The sequence below is a fragment of the Antechinus flavipes genome, chromosome 6 (assembly GCF_016432865.1).
Source record: "Antechinus flavipes isolate AdamAnt ecotype Samford, QLD, Australia chromosome 6, AdamAnt_v2, whole genome shotgun sequence".
NCBI lineage: Eukaryota > Metazoa > Chordata > Mammalia > Dasyuromorphia > Dasyuridae > Antechinus > Antechinus flavipes.
The window spans coordinates 22,566,508-22,589,809 of NC_067403.1; the positions used below are offsets into that span (position 1 = coordinate 22,566,508).

At 33.6% G+C, this 23,302-nt stretch overlaps 1 long non-coding RNA gene across 1 annotated transcript in view; it reads left to right on the forward strand.

Moving 5' to 3' along the window:
• The first annotated feature begins 624 nt into the window (after positions 1 to 624).
• LOC127542082 (uncharacterized) overlaps positions 625 to 23,302 on the forward strand; it is a 33,459-nt gene continuing 10,781 nt past the window's right edge. Inside the window, exons 1-3 of the long non-coding RNA XR_007948547.1 lie at positions 625 to 794; positions 2,654 to 2,753; positions 3,776 to 4,032. This is a non-coding gene — a long non-coding RNA (uncharacterized LOC127542082). The remainder of the gene's footprint in view (positions 795 to 2,653; positions 2,754 to 3,775; positions 4,033 to 23,302) is intronic.

Here is a 23,302-nt window from a genome sequence, read left to right on the forward strand (position 1 = left end):
TAGATATCATCCAGTCCAATCTGATTATTTTGCATGTGAGGAAACTAAAACCTTGTATTTTATTCATGGTTACACAACAGATCAATGAAAATCTGGCCTGGAAATAAACTTGATATCTAGATTCCCAGGTCATGATACTTTCTTTTAAATGAAGCATTTTTTTTATGTTAACCCCTGATTATGAGTAAAATGTCTCAGCTCCTAAAGTCATCCTTAATTTTTCTAGCCACAGCAACTGGCCTGTGCCTTCAAAGTACATTTATGATCCAAGGAAATGGCAGGGTATATTTAAGTCTTCATAAGTGGTGACACATTGCTCATCTGTCGAATGAGTTTATAGTGGGTCATTCTTTAACTGATAAAGAGTTGCCAAATTTTTGCATTGTGTTATCTCTGAATTTCTGTTTGCTGGTAGCAAAAGGCTGCATGGAATTTTCCATTTCATTCAATGACCAAGCACTTTTATTTCCGGACAATAATCCTGATGAACTTAAATCCTATCCCATGGGAGAAAGACTTGTGTATTTCCTCTTTTGTTCTATGACCTGATTCTACCCTGTGGAAGACGTAGGCAATGCACTTATTAAACAAACAAGTTGCATTTATTAAACAGCAACACACGATCTAGGCCATGTAACTAAGAGACATACGCTTATAAAGAAGTGGGTCCCAACCACATCCATCCATATGAACTAGGTGATGATGGACTACTCCTCAAAGAGAGAAGATTTCATTCAGCTGTGTCTAACTGGTTGCTTAGAAGTTGGAAAAAATACAAATGCAGAGAAATGAAAGTAAGTAAAGATCACTAATCCAACTGCTTAAAAATCTGCAAATACAGATATAGAAGGGATTGATGGCACATACCAAATGGGTTGTAGAGTTGGAGTCACTCTTTAAATCAGCTAACTGGGTTGAATCCAGTTTCTGGAAGAATAAGATAGGAATGTGTCCTAGTTCTCTTAGTTTAAAACATAGTTTCCTATGTCCAAAGAGGGCAAAAAGTATACTACTGACTAATAGACTTTTCGAATGATTTTTTTAAAAATAGTTTCATTGAGTTAAACATATACTTATTTGTAAATTAGCAGATTTTAAGCAACAAATAAAAAAGAAGTAAGCTTTTTTAGTTGAATCAATGAAGATGAGTATTGTCCTTATTTCTGGTAACTTAAACTAACAAAGTGAGTAATTTACCAAGTTACAAAGCAAGGAAAAGTCTGGAGGAAGGATTGAATGCAGGTTTTTTAGATACCAATTCCCTCACTCTTATAATATATCCCATTTTATTTCATATTATTAGTTCTATGGAATGTGTAATGAAATGGTATTAGCTCTCAGAGTTCTTATTTATTTAGGGATGTGTTAAATAACTTTGGGATTGAAATTAACTTGAATTATGCCTGTTTTACTTTAGTGCTATGATTATTCCCAGGATAATAGCATGTAGATAGAAAATAAATAAGTACCTACTTAATAGTAGTCAAAATTAATATGGGATCTCATTAATGTAAATACCTATGGAATCATCCAAATTACTTCATATCCTTCCATTTCTTCTTGTCAAGGATGATTCTTATCTAACTTCTATAAATTCTTTGCATCTATGTGCAATCATTTTCTAGACCTCAATATCTGGTGACTATCAATGAAGCACGCAGAATATGTTTTAATTAATTCTTAGATTCTTTTAAATAAAAAAAAATCTATTGAGCACTAACTGAATGAAAAGACTCAAAGAGGAAATTTGGGGTTTTTCAATGGCTGTCTCTTAAACTTGGAAGACTTCCCTTTCTTGTCTTTCCTTTGCCTTTTCCTGGCTTTCCTCAAGTCTCATCAAAAGTCTACCTTCTACATGAAAGTTTTTACAATCCCCTCTTAATTCTAATCAATTCCTTTTGTGAATTATTTCCTATTCAGTCTTCCAATAGGTTTATATTCAGATTTTATGTTATGTTTTTCCCATTAGATGGAGATTTTTGGAAGCAGAATAATTCCATATCCCTTCTTACCCTTTTATATTGTATGGCCAGTACTTAGTACAGTTCCTATCAAATTGTAGAGGTGCTTAAGCAATGTTTATTGACTGACTGGCTGATAATGCATTACTGGGGAAAAGTCATAGAATATCAAAGTTCAAGAGTTCCTTAGTATAATTCTCATATTTAACAGATGAGAGCAATATGGTCCAGAAATACCATAATTTGCTAAGATTTAAGAAAAGTAGAGATATTTTTTTCTCCAAGTAAAATATCCTTTAAAGTAAACAAGACATAACCTGAAAATCATTTCAAATCTTCCTTAAGTAGCACAAAATGGAAATCTTGCAATAAGGTATTAAATATAAGTTGTAGGAATGACCATGCTAAAGTCACCCAGGAATGAATTTCATTTAATATTATGCCTTCTTTATATAGGTATCATTCTTTATTGACCTTTGAAAATAAGGAAATCTAGGGTGTTTTAGTCCATATTTTCCAGATAATTACCCAACCTCTCCCTTAATTTTGAAGCACTAGCACAACTAATCAATCCATAAACACATTTATTTTCACAGTTCCTATAATGTGATTTCAATATAACTATGGAATCACAAAATTTCAATGTTTCACGAAACCTTAAAGAAAACTAAACTAGCTCTTTTATTTTCTAGTCTGAAAACTGAGGCCAGGAGAGATAATCTGTCTTTTCCAAAGATTCACAATACATTATTTACAAAGCTGAAATCAGAGACCAAATTTGGGTAGTCCCAGGTGAGTATATTTTAGTACATTCATTTTAAAACAGCTACAATAATTTCAACAGATAAAAAATAAACTATATGTCTATATATTTGTAAATATAAGTGTGCTCTCTCTCTATATATATATATGTATATATATATTCATCTCACAATGATTATTCTTACAATGAGGAATTATTACTTCTCTCTTTCTTTAAACCACAGAAAGTATATATTTCTACCAAGGAATTTATTTGCAATAACCAAAGATTTGTTTTCTACAGTATTAGATTAAAAGCACAATATCAATTGAAAGTGAAATTGATTTCTTACCTAAAATAATTTACCACCCAAACATTACAAATATGCCCATCTATTCATCACTGTCAGTTGAGGGCCAGATCATTGATCAGACAATTAACACCCATGTGTTGAATCAAAGGAAGTTAGCAAATGCTAATCAGTCATCCTTTCTCTGATTACTTGTGGCTCTCAGGGAGAAGACATCCAATAGCAACAGAGGCATTCAATGGAAAATGTGCTTTAAATCCTGTTTTTCTATAACTAACAAAGGGAGCATAAGAATATATATGAAGGTGTTACCTCATTGACTCTTCTCTCTAGAGAATATTGGAAAAGCTGGTTTTAAAACTGGTTTAAAATAATAATAATTTAAAAATCATTTCTTCCTATGTAAAAACTGTGATCTACTTTGTAAGTTGTCAGTGTGTAAATTTTGTTCAAGGGGAGTAGGTACATAAGTCACAAATATGGATAGAGCATAATTAATAATTGTGAATTTGAAATATTTTACATGACCCATACATGATAAAATTACTTTGAAATACTTTATAAAGTAATCAATCAGGATTCAGCAAGATGAGTGTTGGAGATGGTACCAAGGACACTGTGAACTTCTCTGAATTGTAAAATTTTTGATGTTCTTTGTTTACCATCCCCTAGTGACTATTCATTGTTCAATTTTGTACATATTTTTGAGGATGATCCTTGAAGGAAACACCTTTTTATTTTTATCATCTTAATTTTAAATAGGTCACAGAAAAGGACCCAGAGGAAGGCGAAATATTAGATGACATAGACCTCTAATTTTGTAGAGAAAAACAAAACAAACAAACAAACAAAAAAAAAAAAAAAAAAACTTGCCATCCAAATAAGTGAAGTGACTTGATCTGGAACCTGCATATATGAAGAGCATAATTCGGATTGAAACCAGATTTCCTGATGATAGACCAACTGCTATTTCCATTAAGCCATGTTTACTGTCTCTCCTAAGCATATGAAGTAAATGGGTAAGTAGCTTTTATTTTTGCTGTTAAGGCAAGGTGATTTTATTCTATTCATTACTTTCTCTCAATAATGTCACATAGGTTAATAAAAGTAATGTTATAAAAAGTTTTGAGTATCTAGAAAGAAAGAGGCTAGAGATTGCCCTGTAACCTCCAAGCATTTCACTGAAACGATATGGAAAGCAGCTCAAAAATATTGTAAGTTAAAGGAATAAATACAATCTTGAAGGAAAGAACTTAACTCACTTTTGCAATGTGATTTTGCCTTATAAGAATGTTAAATTTGAAGATAAGTCTTTTGATATATATGTGGAAAACATTTTTATGAAGGATAGCACTGAGCTCTTTAATCAGAAAACCAAAATTTCTTTGCTTGTATCTAATCAGAATGGAAATATGTATACATCTTTGGTTTATGGTTGTCTTGTTTCCATTCTAAAGCCATACATATAAATTAGAATTGTCTTGTAAATTGTTTCACTTGGCTGTGTAGAATCTAAGTTTAGCTCTATAAAAGAGAGTGAGCTGGAATGGAAAAAACCTGGGAATTGAAGTCAGAAAAGAGGAGTTCAGTCCAAGTCCTTCCTTCCATTTGCTAGCTGTCTAACTTTGTACCAATTCACCTTCTCTGAATCCCAGTTTCTTTTCTAAAATGGACGTGATATTAGCAGATGGAAGTGGGAAGATAATAGTAATACCTAATGGATTCTTACTTTTTTTTTAATAATAAGGTCAATTCTTTCACTTGTGGAATGGATGCCACCAATCTAGATTTTAAACTGTAGTGTATAATTTTTAACAAGTTCCCTGAGGCAAAAAGAAATTGAAAGACAATCCTTTAACCAATGGGCATACAGCCAGTAGGCAGAATCTGAATGCAGAACTTATGATTTGGAGAGGTTCTAGATCTGGAATCAGGAAGGTACAAGATCAAATCTGTCTTTGCAGTTTTTGACCTTGAGTAAGTCACTTAACTTTGTCTCTATTTCCTTACCTGAAAAATGAAGACAACAATAGCATCTACCTTCCAGGGGTGATGCAAGAATGAGTTATGATTTGTAAAGCACCTACTGATGTGCCTGGAATATTGGAGGCAATTAATAGAGTCTCCTTTCCTTTCTTCCTACATGCTACAGATACTCTGGATATTTCAGTTCAAAATATATTTAGTGTCCTCTATATTCAAGATATAATTCATAGTGTGAAGAATACAAAGAAATGCACATTATAATATCAAAGTCTCTCAAGAAAAAAAAATCTGAAAAGGAAAGTAAAATAAGTGCATCCATAATGATAACTGAGATAAATTAACTGGATATAACTGAGTAAAGCACTGATCTCAGCAAATTTATGTGATATCTGAAAGAAGACAAGCACAGATATATAGATAGATAGAGTAGTATCCTAAAGAGATATCTCCAAACCTTTGTTTCCCAAATAGGTGAATCTTAAATTAGACCAAAAAACCCATTTTTTTTATTTTTAAAAGAAAATAGTTGCGGTGATTTATTAGTGTGAATAAATTTTAGGCAAAGGAAGAATTTTATCAAGGAGCAGATAGATCTGCAATATATTTAGATGTTAGAATAGCACAATTTGTGGATTGTTTCCTAGAAAATTGTTTATCTTTGAATGATTATGTTTTTACACACAAACTATCTCAAATCCAATAGAGTAAATTTTTAAAATGGAGTTGCTTATATGATTCAAAAGCAGAAAAAGGGAGTTAACTATACATTTGAAGACATTGAAAGCTTAAAAAAGGAATCTGGCAGCGGGTTGTTGTTTTTTTAACCTAGTAAATTTCATTTGAGATTGACATCATTCATGACATAAATGGGTGGAAATAAATGTATCTCAGAAAATACAACTACATTTCAGAATCTATAAAGAATGAATATTTTGTTGTTTAGATTTTATATTCTTTTATATTGTCCAGAATTATATTGTATAGGGAATACTGATAAGAAAATACTATCTTCCAGTTAGAGCAGCAGCTGTTATGAAATATTTTCCTAAAGACAAAAGGTTTCCAAGAGCACACAGACTTTCAATAACTCATTCATAGTCACACAACAAGTATGTGTCAAGAATAGGACCTAAAACTAGATCTTTTCATCTCTCAGCATGGCTTACTCTTTACTGCACCAAAAAATATTTTGTAATTTAGTAAAAAAATCATACTTCCTAATTTGTGATATAGTGCCTTATCATATAAGGAAAAAAAAAAGAGAAGTTTACTCAACTATTGGGAAAAGATAAGCAGGGTGACAGATGTTCTTAGGACCAAAAATTTTCATCTGCCGTGAAAGTTCAGTGGGTTTGAAATATACTTGAACAAAGCAGGCAACTGAGCAGGTCATCAAGGTCCTGTTTCATTCTCTCTATCCTTTTTTTTTTTCTCTCTCTAAGATCATCCTGCCCACTGCTTCCTCTTCTCTCCACCATAATTGAGCCGTGTACCTTCTTATTCCTCTCTAAGAGAAACAGAAATTTACAAACTATTCCAGCCTATTGGCAAATGAGTTGCTTTATGAGTTTCCATTTTGGATAAAGTACTGAGCTCACAAACAGAACAATAGAAAGATAACTTGACTTAATATAAAGGGGTTCTCTGCTGAGAAAGTCTCATCTTCAAGATTGACTCCTCTTGATTGAGGCCTCTTATCTTCAGTGTGAATTAATAATCAATTTCTTTTGTTGGTTGTGAAATTAGTTCAATTTAATATAAAAAGCATTTATTAATAGTTTCTTTTTTCTAATGTTCTTTCAATAGTTTCTAATTCTATTAGGGAAAAAGCCTCAATTAGATACAAATATGTCCTTAAAATCTCTTTGAAAAATTACACTGCCAGATTGTTTTCTAGCTGTCACTTTCACTTTTCACAGAGAAACAATATGATCGATGTTGAGACAGTTGTAGCATCACTATCCAATGAACCAAGGTGGAATTGGATGAAAAGGAGGCAGTTAGAACAGACTGGATATGCAGAGAACTTGGAAAGTTCCTGATCACAGATGTATTCATTCAGAGGATTACTTGTCATATTCTATCCATATACTTCATAGTTAATCTTTGGCACACTTTGTCTCCCAAGTGGCTGTTTAAGTCAGATCTCCTTTCCCTGCCTCCAGCACCATTCCTGGGCAGAGGACATACTACAAGCAAATTTCTCTTATCTTGTGGCCTCTTCTACAAGGGGAACAATGTTTCTTCCTTACAATGCAGTTTACAAGAGTCACCCACTCAAATGAATTTCAACTACTCATTTCACTTTTATATAATTTGTTATTAAGTGTATCTGAAACTATGTTTTTTTTTCTGAATTTTTTTAATTCTGCTTACAGTACTTAGACAACTTATGATTTTGAAAAAAAATTACTTGAGCTTTGTAAGTTTCCTCATTTGCAAACTTACAGTGTAAAATGACCTGATTTCAAACACCCTTGCTAGTTTTAAATCTATGATCCTCTTTTTCTTTTCTTTCCTTCCCTACTTCAATTTATTACTTATTTTTTCCAGGGATAAAGAAGCATCAAAAAAAAAATCTCCAACAATAATTAGTTTATAATATATCATATCCATATATATTGATAATTAGGAAATTCTAATATTCAGAAAATCTATAAAGATACATTATATCTAACTATCTATACTTATATTTCTAAATAAGTATGTGTATGTGAGAGAAAGACAGAGACAGACAGAAAGATGGAGTCAGTGACAGAAACAGAGACAGAGAAATAGTGAGACAGAGAAAAATAGAAAAAGAATAAGATGAGATAACAGCATAACAGCATATGATCTACAAAGTACATATTTTGAGAGGCTTTAGAAAGAAGCTGGGAGATGTGTTCTGGGCAGCAATTGATGAATAGAGGAATTTGATATAGAATCACAATCTGAAATTATGACTTGAGTGAAGATTTCACAGGTGAGGCTTGAGTACTATAGAATTGCTATGCTATTCATCTCTCATTCTATCCTTCCAGAGCAATTGAAGTGATCTTGGCTGACCTTGATTTCTGCCTAAAGAATCTATCTGAAGCAGCTTAGAAGTGCCACTATGTATAGATTTAGGAACAGTAGCAATGGAATTTTTTTTCTCCTATGCCACATAACTGTCCCTTGTATCAATTTTGCAAGGCAATATAGCAGGCATTTCTACTTGGATGTGTCTTCAAGGATTCTGCTTCCTTTTGAGGAACAATTTTGTTCAGTTCTATTGATTCAGCTAGTCTCTGGGGAAGGAGAGAAAAGGATGCCACATAAAAGCCCCACTAGCAAAAGAAATAACTTCTAATAGAAAAATTGTATGAGATTAGATTTACCACTTTGGCTAAATTGACTAGCCAATTTCTTTGACTGACTTATTTCACTTAACCTGTCTGAGTGACTTAGCTTATTATTTTGACATCTCTGTGCAAAACCTCTATTTGTATTTTTACAGCTTTCCCCCCGTACTTAGTATCACAGAATGAACGACTATTTTATATGTTTCCATTATTGTGCTTTCAAAAGATTTTTTTTTCATATAAAATGAAGGACCCAAATTTGGTATTCCTTTCTGAAGGGCATACCTTTATTAATAGTAGGATTTGAAGCAGGAAAATAACATAACTAAGGTGCTATATGAATTATATATGTACATATACATATTTTAACATAGACATATATGTATACATGTATATACACACATCATATAACTCTTTTCTTGTCACATATCTTAATATAATCCCCTTAGTGTTTATGGGTATGCAGAAATATTTTTTACAAATGAGAAAAATACCCCTCCATATATTTTCTATTCATATAACATATTGAAATGGCAATTGGTTTAGTTGTTACTAAGCACTCTAGTAAATAGTATTTTAAACAGACAAGTGTCAGTTAAATCCAAACTGGATCCATACCAAGAACCAGATAGAGCTGCCCAAGATACTTCCCTTATTCACTGAAAGACTCCCAGAACAGTGGGCTTAAGTTTTTATTTTATTTTTGTAAAGGATCACACACCCCTATAACACAACTTGGGAGTTTTGTCTCCAATAGACATATATTTACTCATTTTTGAATCCTAAATATACATTGATGAACTATAAAATTTAAACCAAAAGAAAAATTTAAAAGGATGAGATAGAGATGATGAGCTCATCCTTTATAACTCACTCTGCCCTAACCACAGCTGAAAGGGAGAAATTAGGATTATTACCTACCAGCCACTTCACTGAAGCATTGGAGAGAGTTGAAGGTTGGGTCAATTTTTGCAAGGCACCAGTACATCTATTTTTTCTGGTTGCTTGGTTTGGTCATAGGTTATAACTGTCCTGTGGCATTGTCTTGATCAGAACAGGGGAGGGTGAGAGAGAGCTAGCACAACATAGGGAAAAGGTAGAGTGGAGTAAATTTATGATCTTAAAAAAAAAAAGTAAAAGGCCTCTAATGGTTTATCATCAGGAAGGTGGGTGTGAGGCTATCCATCTCCTCAAATTCTGATTAATTGATCAAATACATTTTGAGCTCAGATCATTGTTTTCACTTTCTAGACCATGATCTTAAAGAGGAAAGCTGTCACACTATGTGCCAGTGGAGATTACTGGAAGTCAGAGAATATATATTGGTGATGATTTTCAAAACATTGTATCTCATAAAACTAAAAACAGATATAAAATGTTAGATATCGATTCAGTGTGTATACATGTGTGTATGTGCACAAGGCAATTGGAGTTAAATGATTTTCCCAATGTCCCACAGTTAGAAAGTGTGATGTTACTGAGATAAGATTTGAACTCAGTTCCTTCTGACTCCAGAGATGATGTCTATCCACTGTGCCAACTCATTATCCCTGATATTATTTAGATCGATTATGCACCTTCTAAAAATTCTTCCATAGTTATGCAGAAAAGAGATACACCCATAATTGGGGGCAGGATAATGAAGAAAAATAAGACAATTCATTTTCACTCCTACAAATTCTGTCTCCAAAATATACAAAATTAGAAATAGAAGAGGCAGAGAACAGTAGTCATGAGTAAATTATGTTTATGTATAATCAAAATATGAGAAAAAATTAGTGTGAAGTTATATCTATATATAAAGATCCCAAAAAGTCTGGTGGGAGTGAGAGAAAGGAAGATGTGGAAAATTGGGGCAGGGGTTGTATAACAGTCTTCCTCCTCTTGCTCTGATAGCCCCAAGCTAACAGTCATATTCTGAGATCTCCCAAAATAGGTTCATAGTCTCAGATAATCTGAAGTAGGATGTTTTGATGAGACTTTTCCACTGGGTCTAAGCCTTCTATGGAACTTATATAGTGAGTCTGCAGAACTTCTACCTTTGTTGGCACTAAAATAAGTTGCCCAGAGACTATGGCACCAATAGAGTAGTAATAGGCCAAGCTATTATATTCCTGAGCATATAGGAAGAGTTCTTTACAACCCTCCTTATCTCAATCTTGCTGTCCCATGGAAGAAGAACAGTGTCTTTGTTTCATTTCCAAATGCTGGTTAAAAATATATGGCCATTTTGGTTCATTATTTCACTAACTGACATATATTAAAATGATCCGATAATTATTTTTTCCATATGATGTTTTTGTCTATTTTCCTAAGCTAGGGGAATATTTTCATTTATTTCTTTATTTTAAATACCAAATATTTCAGTAGATTTATACTCTCTTTTCCCTCTTTTTTCTCCTACCATGAAGATCACAATGGGTCCCAGTTTTCTCACCCTGTTTGAATCTATGTCCTCTCATGTACCTGCTATTGGAAATCTACCAAATGCACTGGATGAATTCCTCTACATTATTTAACAATTTACAAGTAGCAATACAATACTCTTGACAGTATTTGAACCTTTACCATCTCTACATGACTAATATACTTCCTTTCTAACCATACCTTCCCTAAATCCTACATTTTATACTTCTTCTTGTGCATAAAAACATTGTGGCTAATGTACTAAAACCAATTTAATATGTCTCCTCATTACTTTAACTCACATATAATTTGTTTCTTTAAAGGTGATGGTAGTCCATGAATCATAATTATGTAGCCTCTCCACATGAATATTGACATTAAGAAGAGGTATTTTTGTTTGCTTGTGTCAAGAAGCAAATTGGGATGGATAAAATTAGAACATGACTTTTTAAATGTAACCCAACCTTCTTCTTTGTTTTTTTTATTTCTGCACTACAATAGGAAAGAAGTGTTAACATAGCTGTAATATAAATTGTGCTGTGTCTATGTATGTGCTATTTAAGTAATTGCACAATCCCCCATCCTTAAAATGAGTGTAGGTTGAATTAAAAGACTTATGAAATTCCTATCAAATATAAGAGAATAATTCTATTTAGGCCAAGTTTTCTTTATCCAAGACCCAGAAGGCTTTGGGGAACAAGGAATAGAAATGGAAAAGAACAAGGAAAAGAAAATAGAAGTTTTCTTTCTCATCTAGATTTGACTAGGGCCACGTTAGATAGTATCCATCTACCAATTACATTTCTTTTATTTCTTTCTCGTAATTGCAATTAAGCTACTAAAAACCACCCTTTTTTTTCCATAAATACTGTGTATACTTTTCATAGTTTTAATAAGTTGTTTGAAAGGATAGTGTATTGAAGAACTTTGTCAAACATTATATGAACCACTGAGAAGAAGAAATATACCAAGTAATCAGTGCAATTGTATCACTCATGAAGTAGAAAATTTGTCTTTCAGGATATCGATAAATTATAACTGGCCAAGTGAGTTTGATACAATGAAGTATCATTTTACCATCAGTGTGGGAAAAGCATTCATGTATTAATGTATAACAACTATAGAAGCTAACAGTTGGCAAGAATGACCTATATTTATTTGATTTCATTGAAGTCTACATATGACGTGATATTTTTTAATGTAGAGTATTTCCTCAAAGAATCTTCATTTCCCTTCCACAACTGATTTGTACTAAATAAAATGTTTACTTGAGTGTGACTATTATGATACTTTTCTCAAGGACATTTTATGATGCTTAATCTAGTTGCCAAAATTACTAGTTAAGATCTTTGCAAGAAGTGGAAATCCATACCCAGGGTGATCATTGGACCAACCTGAATGAAATTAACACTGAATCTAGCAAGATATAATGACTCTTTGATAATCACATCTTTGGAAAGAGGAATACTGAGAGAATAACTTTATATACATTCCTATTACAATTCAAAGTGTGATATGTACTGTTCCAGTAGGATATTGAATCTTTGGAGTTTCCAAACTTTTCATAAGGGGGATGAAAATGAAGACTTTGTCATCTTCCATGTTTTTCATTGGTATTCCCCCCAAAAGTGAATAAGTAATATGGCGAAAACTCCAAAACTAAGTTGATAAAACATTTAGAAAGATGAAAAGGTCCACGTAATTATAGATAAATGGATAAATCAATAGAAAAGATAACAAATAGATATGGTTTGATAAAAGCAATCCTCATAAATTCCTTTTAAAGTTGTTTCTAATCTGTGTTGTGATTTTTCTAATCAAAGTTGTTGCTCATCTGTAGTGTCCGTTATCCTGATGAAGTAGGGTTGAGTGAAAAGGATCTCTAGGATGAGATCATCTTGTTTGATGTGATCTTTCTGACAGTTACAACTAACTTTGGTTGACTTGTACCAATGAAGGCCTTTGATTTTAGTTCTATAAAATGAGGGGATTGAAGGTAGATTATCTCTGAGGTTCATTCCAGTTATAATTCTATGCTCTTCTAAGTATACTTAATTTCTCTCACTTCTGAATTTAATTTTTCAAGTTTATGAGAAGGTTTTTTTTTTTTTACTTCTTTTGCTAAATATCATTCAAAGGAGTCCCATAGTTTTGGGACTAGATCATACTTAAAGATCATAAAGTCCAGTTCTTTCTTTTTCTAGATGAAAAAAAAATAATGAAGTCAAAATTCTTAAAATGACTTACCTAAAGTCATCTAGGAAATATGTAATAATAATATAACTTGCATTATTTTTAGTTAAAAAAACAAATTCATTAGCATGGTTACTCTATATCTACAGCATATGTGCCCTTCTTTTTGATGTTTCCTTTAATTTACATAACTACTTCCTATAGCTGTCCTTTAGCTAGATAGATTCAAGGAATGGTGAAAGGGTATGTTAGAAAATGATTAGAACAGAAATGATCCTTTCTGTCATTTTGTTAAACATTTTTAACAAAATGTAATTAATTCAGATTGTAAACTTGTATCGCTCTAGGGATTCTCTCTTACGAAATCTAGTTTAGCAATGGCCAGAAGTCATTACTGTTCCAGTGGACTACATGCCAAGAGTTGATGATATCAGTTGAGCTATTACATGACAACAATGTGGATCAAAGAAAAAAATCCATAATAATTAGAGGCCTTGTTAGGGGGTTGTCACTCAAATGTAGTCTTTCAAAGCAAAGATGGAACAATATAAGGACTAGCTGAAGGAGGTTATCTATGGACACTGATCTATGTTGAATAATAAAAAAGGAAACTTACAACAATAATAGTTTTAAAAATAAAGTAGGTGTTTCAGGTAATTCAGTGAATATCTCAATTGTTAAAATGGCAATTATTAAAATTTTCTAATTATTTAACTTATGAAAAGAAAGCAAGCATGGACCTAGAACAAATATTCAAATTTTGTAGACTTAAATTTACAAATGTAAACATTGAAGATGGATGATAATTTTAAAATAAACACTGTCCAGTGAAAGGAAAATATTATAGTTGTGACTTAGAATCTGCAATTAATACTTTTTACTTACATAAGCTGAGTGAATATAAAATTCTGCCCTGAGCATTCCCCTGCAAAAATGCATATCTAGTTTCTGGTTCCCAGATCAAATAAAAGCCCAGGGGAAAGTTATAGATCAGAAATATGAAAAAGTTAATAAAAGGAGCTAGGAGACTTGTTTAGTAGCTTTGCAATCCTATATTGGTACTGAATAATGGCATGAGCCTTGTTAGGTTGTAAAAATGTATGTTGGTAGTTAGAGCTAATATAGAGAGCTACATTTTAAAATTTTATGTAACCATTAAATTCTTCTTCAGTTATCTGATGAAAACTTGCAATTTTACATAAAATGTAAAGTATGCCATGAATTGCAAGATGATGTGAAATGAACTATTTGTAAAATATCTTTCCAGTGATTCACAAATATTAATTTGGAATTCTTTAAATTCACAGCATGGTAAATGAAACCATTTTAACATGAATGCATGTGAATTCATATTAACTATTGTGAGATGTGCAGGAAAGTGCTGATAGTTTGAAGTCATAAAATAGTGAATTTCTTATTTTGTTTTTATTTTTATTTTTTGGTGCTAAGAGAATTCTAATAAAGTAAAGGTTTTTAAAAAGTAAAACCATCTGCCTTAAGGGCAACAAAGGAACATCTATTTACCTCCTTAACAGTGAATTTCATAACTTTTGGAAATCAAAGTTTTTAGGACATTCCTAAGAACTATCATCCAGTAGGGGAGATGGGATTGCTGAAAGGTATGGTAGAAAAGGCATTTTGCACTGCGAGTAAGATTCTCCTGGAGAGAGCCCTAGGATGAAGACAGTAAATATCAAGTCTTTAGATCAACTGAAACAAAAATACCAGATGGTAGTATTACCGCTTCTAGCAAGTCATTTGGGGGAATGCTATAATGAGAATTTGGCTCATTGATCTTGGAATCAAACTGCCCAGTGTGTGATAGGAAGGATTGATGTGGTGTCTGCAAGGGAGAGACTGATCAAACTTGGGCAATGAAGTGATCTTAGAGCTTCTGGTGGTTTAGAATCACAGAATCTGAATGACAGCATTTAAGAGTCAGAAAGGAACTCAGTAACCATCTATTCAAATTCTTTATAAATGGAAACTCTACTCTATTTGACAAGTGGTTGTTAAGCCTAAGCTTGAAGGCTTCCAGGGAAAAAGAATGTATCGTTTCTCTAGGAAGCTCCTTTTAATTTTGTACAGGTTTAATAATTTAAAAAAGATTTTATGTTCTTGTTTTGGTTTAGTTTTTGTTTCTCCACTGAGTCTCAGCTTGCTCTTTTACAATTTCCCCATACCTTCTTCCCTGGTGTCATCACTGTAGCAAGTGAAAAGATGCACTCACATTTGGGTAAGTTCTCATTGTGGAACCTCACAGAATTGTGGTATAGTCACTGATAATTATAGCCATGACTATATCTAGTAAAAAAAGACTTATCTAATTTGTGTCATCATAGTGCACTCATGAAATCCACTTCATAAAAAATAGATGTTCAGAGTAAGCATCTGACACATAACAAAAATATATATTATTATTTTGTTGAGATGGGACTGTATTAGGGTTTTAGTCATGGTGTTTATCATATGAGATATAATGTGATACAAGGGGAAAAGTGGGGAGTCAGAAAGATTGTATTGCTTATCTATATTTCAAGGCAGTTCTTCATGAAAAGGAAGGAAGGAAGAAAGGAAAAAAGGAAAAAAGAAAGGAAGGAAGAAGGGAAAGGAGAGAAAGAAAAGAAGGAAGTTATTATCAATTGCCTTATACTACTTTATATATTGTCATATCTGTAAAACTATTACAACAATTTATCTTGAAAATGTATAAGTTGTTTAATCATAATGTGAATTGGCTAACTGTCCCACCCCAAACTCAGAAAGAAAAATGATCAAATAAAATTACTTACATTTGTAGATGAGAAAACTAGTGTTGAATGGGATTAACTGTTTTGCTCTGGGTAAATATCTTTTATTATAAAAAAAAAAAAAAAAAAAAAAAAAAAATTTATTTTATTTAATAATAACTTCGCATTGATAGAATCCATGCCAGGATAATTTCTACACGACATTATCCCTTGCAATCACTTATGTTTCGTTTTTTCCCCCTCCCTCCCTCCTCCCCCCCCCCCCAGGATGGCAAGCAGTCCTATATATGCTAAACATGTTGCAGTATATCCTAGATACAATACATATTTGCAGAACCAAACAGTTCTCTTGTTGCACAGGGAGAATTGGATTCAGAAGGTAAAAATAACTCGGGAAGAAAATCAAAAATGCAAATAGTTCACATTCATTTCCCAGTATTCCTTCTTTGGGTGTAGCTGTTTCTGTCCATCATTTCTCCAATGAAACTCAGTTAAGTCTCTTTGTCAGAGAAATCCACTTCCATCAGAATACATCCTCATACAATATCGTTGTCGAAGTGTATAATGATCTCCTGGTTCTGCTCATCTCACTTAGCATCAGTCCATGTAGGTCTCTCCAAGCCTCTCTGTATTCATCCTGCTGGTCATTCCTTACAGAGCAATAATATTCCATAACATTCATATACCACAATTTACCCAGCCATTCTCCAATTGATGGGCATCCATTCATTTTCCAGTTTCTAGCCACTACAAACAGGGCTGCTACAAACATTTTGGCACATACAGGTCCCCTTCCCGTTTTTAGTATCTCTTTGGGGTATAAGCCCAATAGAAACACTGTTGGATCAAAGGGTATGCACAGTTTGATAACTTTTTGGGCATAATTCCAGATCGCTCTCCAGAATGGCTGGATTCGTTCACAACTCCACCAACAATGCATCAATGTCCCCGTTTTCCCGCATCCCCTCCAACATTCATCATTGTTTTTTCCTGTCATCTTAGCCAATCTGACAGGAGTGTAGTGATATCTCAGAGTTGTCTTAATTTGCATTTCTCTGATCAATAGTGATTTGGAACACTCTTTCATGTGAGTGGTAATAGTTTCAATTTCTTCATCTGAAAATTGTCTGTTCATATCCTTTGACCATTTATCAATTGGAGAATGGCTTGATTTTTTATAAATTTGAGTCAGTTCTCTATATATTTTGGAAATGAGGCCTTTATCAGAACCTTTAATTGTAAAGATGTTTTCCCAGTTAGTTACTTCCCTACTAATCTTGTTTGCATTCGTTCTGTTTGTACAAAGGCTTTTTAATTTGATATAATCAAAATTTTCTATTTTGTGATTGGTAATGGTCTCTAGTTCATCTTTGGTCACAAATTTCTTTCTCCTCCACAAGTCTGAGAGATAAACTATCCTATGTTCCTCTAATTTATTTATAATCTCGTTCTTTATACCTAGGTCATGGACCCATTTTGATCTTATCTTGGTATGTGGTGTTAAGTGTGGGTCCTTGCCTAATTTCTGCCATACTAATTTCCAGTTATCCCAGCAGTTTTTATCAAATAATGAAATCTTATCCCAAAATTTAGAATCTTTGGGTTTGTCAAACACTAGATTGCTATAGTTGACTATTCTGTCTTGTGAACCTAACCTTTTCCACTGATCAACTAATCTATTTCTAAGCCAATACCAGATGGTTTTGGTGACTGCTGCTTTATAATATAATTTTAGATCAGGTACAGCTAGACCACCTTCATTTGATTTTTTTTTCATTAATTCCCTTGAGATTCTCGACTTTTTATTGTTCCATATGAATTTTGTTGTTATTTTTTCTAAATCATTAAAATATTTTCTTGGAAGTCTGATTGGTATAGCACTAAATAAATAGATTAGTTTAGGGAGTATTGTCATCTTTATTATATTTGCTCGGCCTATCCAAGAGCACTTAATATTTTTCCAATTATTTAAGTCTGACTTTATTTGTGTGAAAACTTTTTTGTAATTTTGCTCATATAATTCCTGACTTTCCTTTGGTAGGTAGATTCCCAAATATTTTATGCTATCAACAGTTATTTTGAATGGAATTTCTCTTTGTATCTCTTGCTCTTGGATTTTGTTGGTGGTGTATAAGAATGCTGAGGATTTATGGGGATTTATTTTGTATCCTGCTACTTTGCTAAAATTATGAATTATTTCTAATAGCTTTTTAGTAGAATCTCTGGGGTTTTCTAGGTATACCATCATATCATCTGCAAAGAGTGATAGTTTGGTTTCCTCATTGCCTACTCTAATTCCTTTAATCTCTTTCTCGGCTCTTATTGCAGAGGCCAGTGTTTCTAATACAATATTGAATAATAATGGTGATAGTGGGCAACCTTGCTTCACTCCAGATCTTACCGGAAAGGTTCCAGTTTTTCCCCATTGCATATGATGCTTACTGAAGGTTTAAAATATATGCTCCTAACTATTTTAAGGAAAAGTCCTTTTATTCCTATGCTCTCAAGTGTTTTTATTAGGAATGGCTGTTGGATTTTATCAAATGCTTTTTCTGCATCTATTGAAATGATCATATGGTTTTTGTTTGGTTGGTTGTTGATATAGTCAATTATGTTAATAGTTTTCCTAATATTGAACCAGCCCTGCATTCCTGGTATAAATCCTACTTGGTCATAGTGTATTATCCTGGGGATGATTTTTTGTAATCTTTTTGCTAATATTTTATTTAAGATTTTAGCATCAATATTCATTAGGGAGATTGGTCTATAATTTTCTTTCTCTGTTTTCAGCCTACCTGGTTTAGGTATCAGTACCATATCTGTGTCATAAAAGGAGTTTGGTAGGACTCCTTCAATCCCTACTTCTTCAAATAGTTTATTTAGCATTGGAGTTAATTGATCTTTAAATGTTTGATAGAATTCAGATGTAAATCCATCTGGTCCTGGGGTTTTTTTCTTAGGGAGTTGATTGATAGTTTGTTCTATTTCTTTTTCTGAGATAGGAGTGTTTAGGATATTTACTTCTTCCTCTGTTAGTTTAGGTAAGCTATATTTTTGGAGGTATTCTTCTATTTCATTTAAGTTGTCGAATTTATTGGCATAAAGTTGGGCAAAGTAACTCCTAATTATTGCTCTAATTTCCTCTTCGTTAGTGGTGAGTTCTCCCTTTTCATTTTTAAGACTAACAATTTGATTTTCCTCTTTCCTTTTTTTAATCAGATTTACTAAGGGTTTGTCTATTTTGTTGGTTTTTTCATAGAACCAACTCTTAGTTTTATTAATCAATTCAATAGTTTTTTTACTTTCAATTTTATTGATCTCTCCTTTTATTTTTTGAATTTCAAGTTTAGTGTTTGATTGGGGGTTTTTAATTTGTTCCTTTTCTAGCATTTTTAGTTGCAAGCCCAATTCATTGACCTTCTCTTTCTCTATTTTATACAAATAGGCCTCTAGAGATATGAGATTTCCCCTTATTACCGCTTTGGCTGCATCCCATACATTTTGGTATGATGTCTCATTATTATCATTTTCTTGGATGAAGTTATTAATTATGTCTATAATTTGCTGTTTCACCCAATCATTCTTTAGTATGAGATTATTTAGTTTCCAATTATTTTTTGGTCTACTTTCCTGTGGCTTTTTATTGAATGTAATTTTCAATGCATCATGGTCTGAAAAGGATGCATTCACTATTTCTGCCTTACTGCATTTGAGTTTGAGGTTTTTATGTCCTAATATATGATCAATTTTTGTATAAGTTCCATGAACTGCTGAAAAGAAGGTGTACTCCTTTCTGTCCCCATTACATTTTCTCCAGAGATCTATCATATCTAATTTTTCTAGTATTCTATTTATCTCTTTGACTTCTTTCTTATTTATTTTGTGGTTTGATTTATCTAATTCTGAGAGTGCAAGGTTGAGATCTCCCACTATTATAGTTTTACTGTCTATTTCTTCTTGCAGCTCTCTTAATTTCTCTTTTAGGAATTTAGATGCTACACTACTTGGTGCATATATATTTAATATAGATACTTCTTCATTATTCATTCTACCCTTTAGCAAGATATAGTGCCCTTCCTTATCTCTTTTGATTAGATCAATTTTTGCTTTAGCTTGATCTGAGATCAGGATGGCTACCCCTGCTTTTTTGGCTTCACCTGAAGCATAGTAGATTTTGCTCCAACCTTTTACCTTTAACCTGCATGTATCACCCCGCTTCAGGTGTGTTTCCTGTATACAACATATTGTAGGATTCTGGCTTTTAATCCATTCTGCTAACCGCTTCCTCTTTATAGAGGAGTTTACCCCGTTCACATTTATGGTTAAAATGACCAATTCTGTATTACTTGCCATCTTGTTAACCCCGGTTTATGCTTTTCTCCCTTCTTGCTCCCTTACCCCCTCCCTTACCCCCCTTCCCAGTATTAAGCTTGTGAGCTCCCCTTGCTTCTCACAGCCCTCCCTTTTTCAGTATCCCTCCCCCCCTTAAAGTTCCCCCCCCAACTTACCCCTTTCCCTCCCAGTTACCGTATTCCCTTCCACTTAGCTTATTCCTTCCTTTTTCACTTTTCCTTCTCACTTTTCAATGAGGTGGGAGAAGTTTCACCATAGATTGAATATGTCTAAAATTCTTCTCTTACTGCCAATTCTGAAAGCAGTAAAATACTCACTATTTTCATTCCTCTCCATTCTTTCTCTCAGATTTACTAGGTTTTCTTTGCCTCTTCATGAAATGTAGTACCCCCACTTTCCCTTTTTTCTAGTACAATGTCCTTTCCACAACTAGTTTCTAGAACAAGGTATACATGTATTCTTTATACATCTTTACAGCCGAAATATAGTTCCCAAGATTAATCTTTACCTTTTTAGATTTCTCTTGAGTTCTGTGCTTGTAGATCAAATTTTTTGTTAAGTTCTGGCTTTTTCATCAGAAATAGATGAAATTCGCTTATTTCGTTGAATGTCCATCTTCTTCCCTGGAAAAAGATGCTCAATCTCGCTGGGTAAGTTATTTTTGGTTGCATACCAAGTTCCTTAGCCTTTCGGAATATCATATTCCAGGCCCTTCGATCCTTTAATGTGGATGCTGCCAGATCCTGGGTGATCCTTATTGTGGCTCCTTGATACTTGAATTGGGTTTTTCTAGCCGCTTGCAGTATTTTTTCCTTTGCCTGAGGGTTCTGGCATTTGGCCACTATATTCCTTGGTGTTTTGATTTTAGGATCCCTTTCAGTAGGGGATCGATGAATTCTTTCAATGTCTATTTTACCTTCTGTTTCTATGACTTCTGGGCAGTTCTCTTTGATAATTTCCTGGAAGATAGTGTTCAGGCTTTTTTTTTCATCATACTTTTCTGGAAGTCCGATGATTCTCAGGTTGTCTCTCCTGGATCTGTTTTCCAGGTCTGTTGTCTTCCCCAGAAGGTATTTCACATCCTTTTCCATTGTTTGATTTTTTTGGATTTGCTTGACTGATTCTTCTTGTCTCCTCGAGTCATTCAATTCCAATTGTTCGACCCTGATTTTCAGTGAGGTATTTTCTTCACTCACTTTTTTAAGATCTTTTTCTAATTGTCCAATTGAGTTCTTTTGTTCTGTGGAATTTTTTTCCATTTCGCCAATTTTGTTTTTTAGAGAGCTGTTTTCTGTTTCCAGTTCACTAATCCTATTTTTCAAGGATTTGGTTTCTTTATCCACTCTCTCTTTAACTGACTTCTCCAGGCTCTTTTGCCAAGCCTCCCTCTCCTTTTTCAGAGCCTCCCTCTCCTTTTCCCATTTTTCTTCTAGCTCCCTTGTGAGAGCCTTTTTAATTTCCTCCATGAGATTCATCTGTGCTGAGGGACATAAGGTCTCTTCCTTCGGGGATTCACCTGGGGACTGTTTGTTTTTAGTCTCCTCAGGGTTTGGAGTCTGCTCTTTATCTGTATAAAAGCTGTCCAGGGTTAAATTCTTTTTCAGTTTCTTGCTCATTCTGTCTATTTATCAAAGACAAACTATCAAAGAAACAGAAGGAAAAAAAACCCCTTGAATGGAGGCTGCTTTCTTTGGGGAGGGGCAGGGTATTCGTGAGGCACAGGTCCTACTGTGCTATGGCGCCTGCGCACTGAGATCCGAGCGCTCTGAGATCCGAGCGGGCTAAGACACTGTGGGGGAGGGGTGGCCAGGTCCCGAGAAATTCCAGCTGTTTGGGATTGTATTCTTCACCCCCGGTGTTTTTAGCTTCTCTGCTGGGCTGCTGACTTGCTCCTATAGCAAAGCTCTCACCGCAGAGACGGCTGCGATCGCGTCCTACCCCCTCTCCGCTCCACCTGGTTCTGAGCTGCTATCTGTGCTCTGGTTGCCGCTGCTGCCCGCAGACTGCTTCCAAATACCGTCCCCGCCCTCGCGCAAAAACAGACCTTTCTTGACGAGTCTCAAGGATGGTTTCTCTTGGTAAGTAATTGTATGGTTTTTTTTCAGTCGAGCATTAATTCAGAGGCATGAAATGAAATGAATAGTGAGAGAAAAACACGGAGATTACACAGAAGTGTATTTCCTCTCCGCCATCTTGGCCGGAAGTGCTCTGGGTAAATATCTGAGACTATTTTTGAATTTGGATCTTACTGACTTCATCTTTAGTACTCTATTCCCTCTAGCACCCAGCTGACCAAACATCCTCAGACTTATTTACTAAGTCATAGAACCTATAGGATCTGCACAGTTCCTAGAGGATGTTTCTTCCACCAAAGAATGTAGAGCCATGATAATCTAGAAACAAGATGCAAATATGGATCTTTTTAAGGTTTGGAAGGAACTTGGAGATTTTCTAGTTCAATTCCTTTCTTTGACAAATAAAGAAATTAAACTCCAGAGAGAAAAACTGACTTGCTCAATCCCAAGAACCAGTAAATAACACAGGGGCTACTAGACCTTAGACTTCCTGTCTCTCAGAAACCCATACTATCTTACTCTTCCATATTGTTCATCAAAATTTACTTCTACAAAGAAAATGACTTCTAAAATGTGTAGGAAGAGGGGAACGTTCATCTAGGGAAGTTTTTTTTTTTTTTTTTTTTTTTTTTTTTTTTATGCTTTCTCAGAAAATGCCTTCTGGGAGTTACCCAGAGTAAACATTTCCTTCAATGATTTAGATGGTATCCATCATGCTTATGCTTAGGTACATAACTGTTGGTTTTTGTTTGTTTGTTTTTTTAATTAATATACCCTTGTATACATAAAATTGGTTATTTATGAATATAGACAAGGGTTGTTAGAAATGTCTAAAATAAAGGAATAAACATGTTGAGTGGATGGAAATAGTTTGAATCTTCACAAGAAATGTCAATGATATTTCTAGTTTTATAAAATAAAACAATTAAAAAACTATACTCATACTTTAACTTTTCATTTTCTGATGGGAATATTTATTTTATCGATCTTTTGACTTCATAACAAAGTATAAAACAGTGATTTGAACATTAAGAAATTTGATGTTGAGTTTTGGGAGGATTGAAAATGAGAAATTCTGATTAGTCTACATATGTTCAGGAAAAGAGTATTGACTATTGAGTTGAGTATCTTTAAACAAATATGGAACAAGATAATGTTTCAGTCATTATATAATTTGTCACTATTAAAATACAGTAGAAG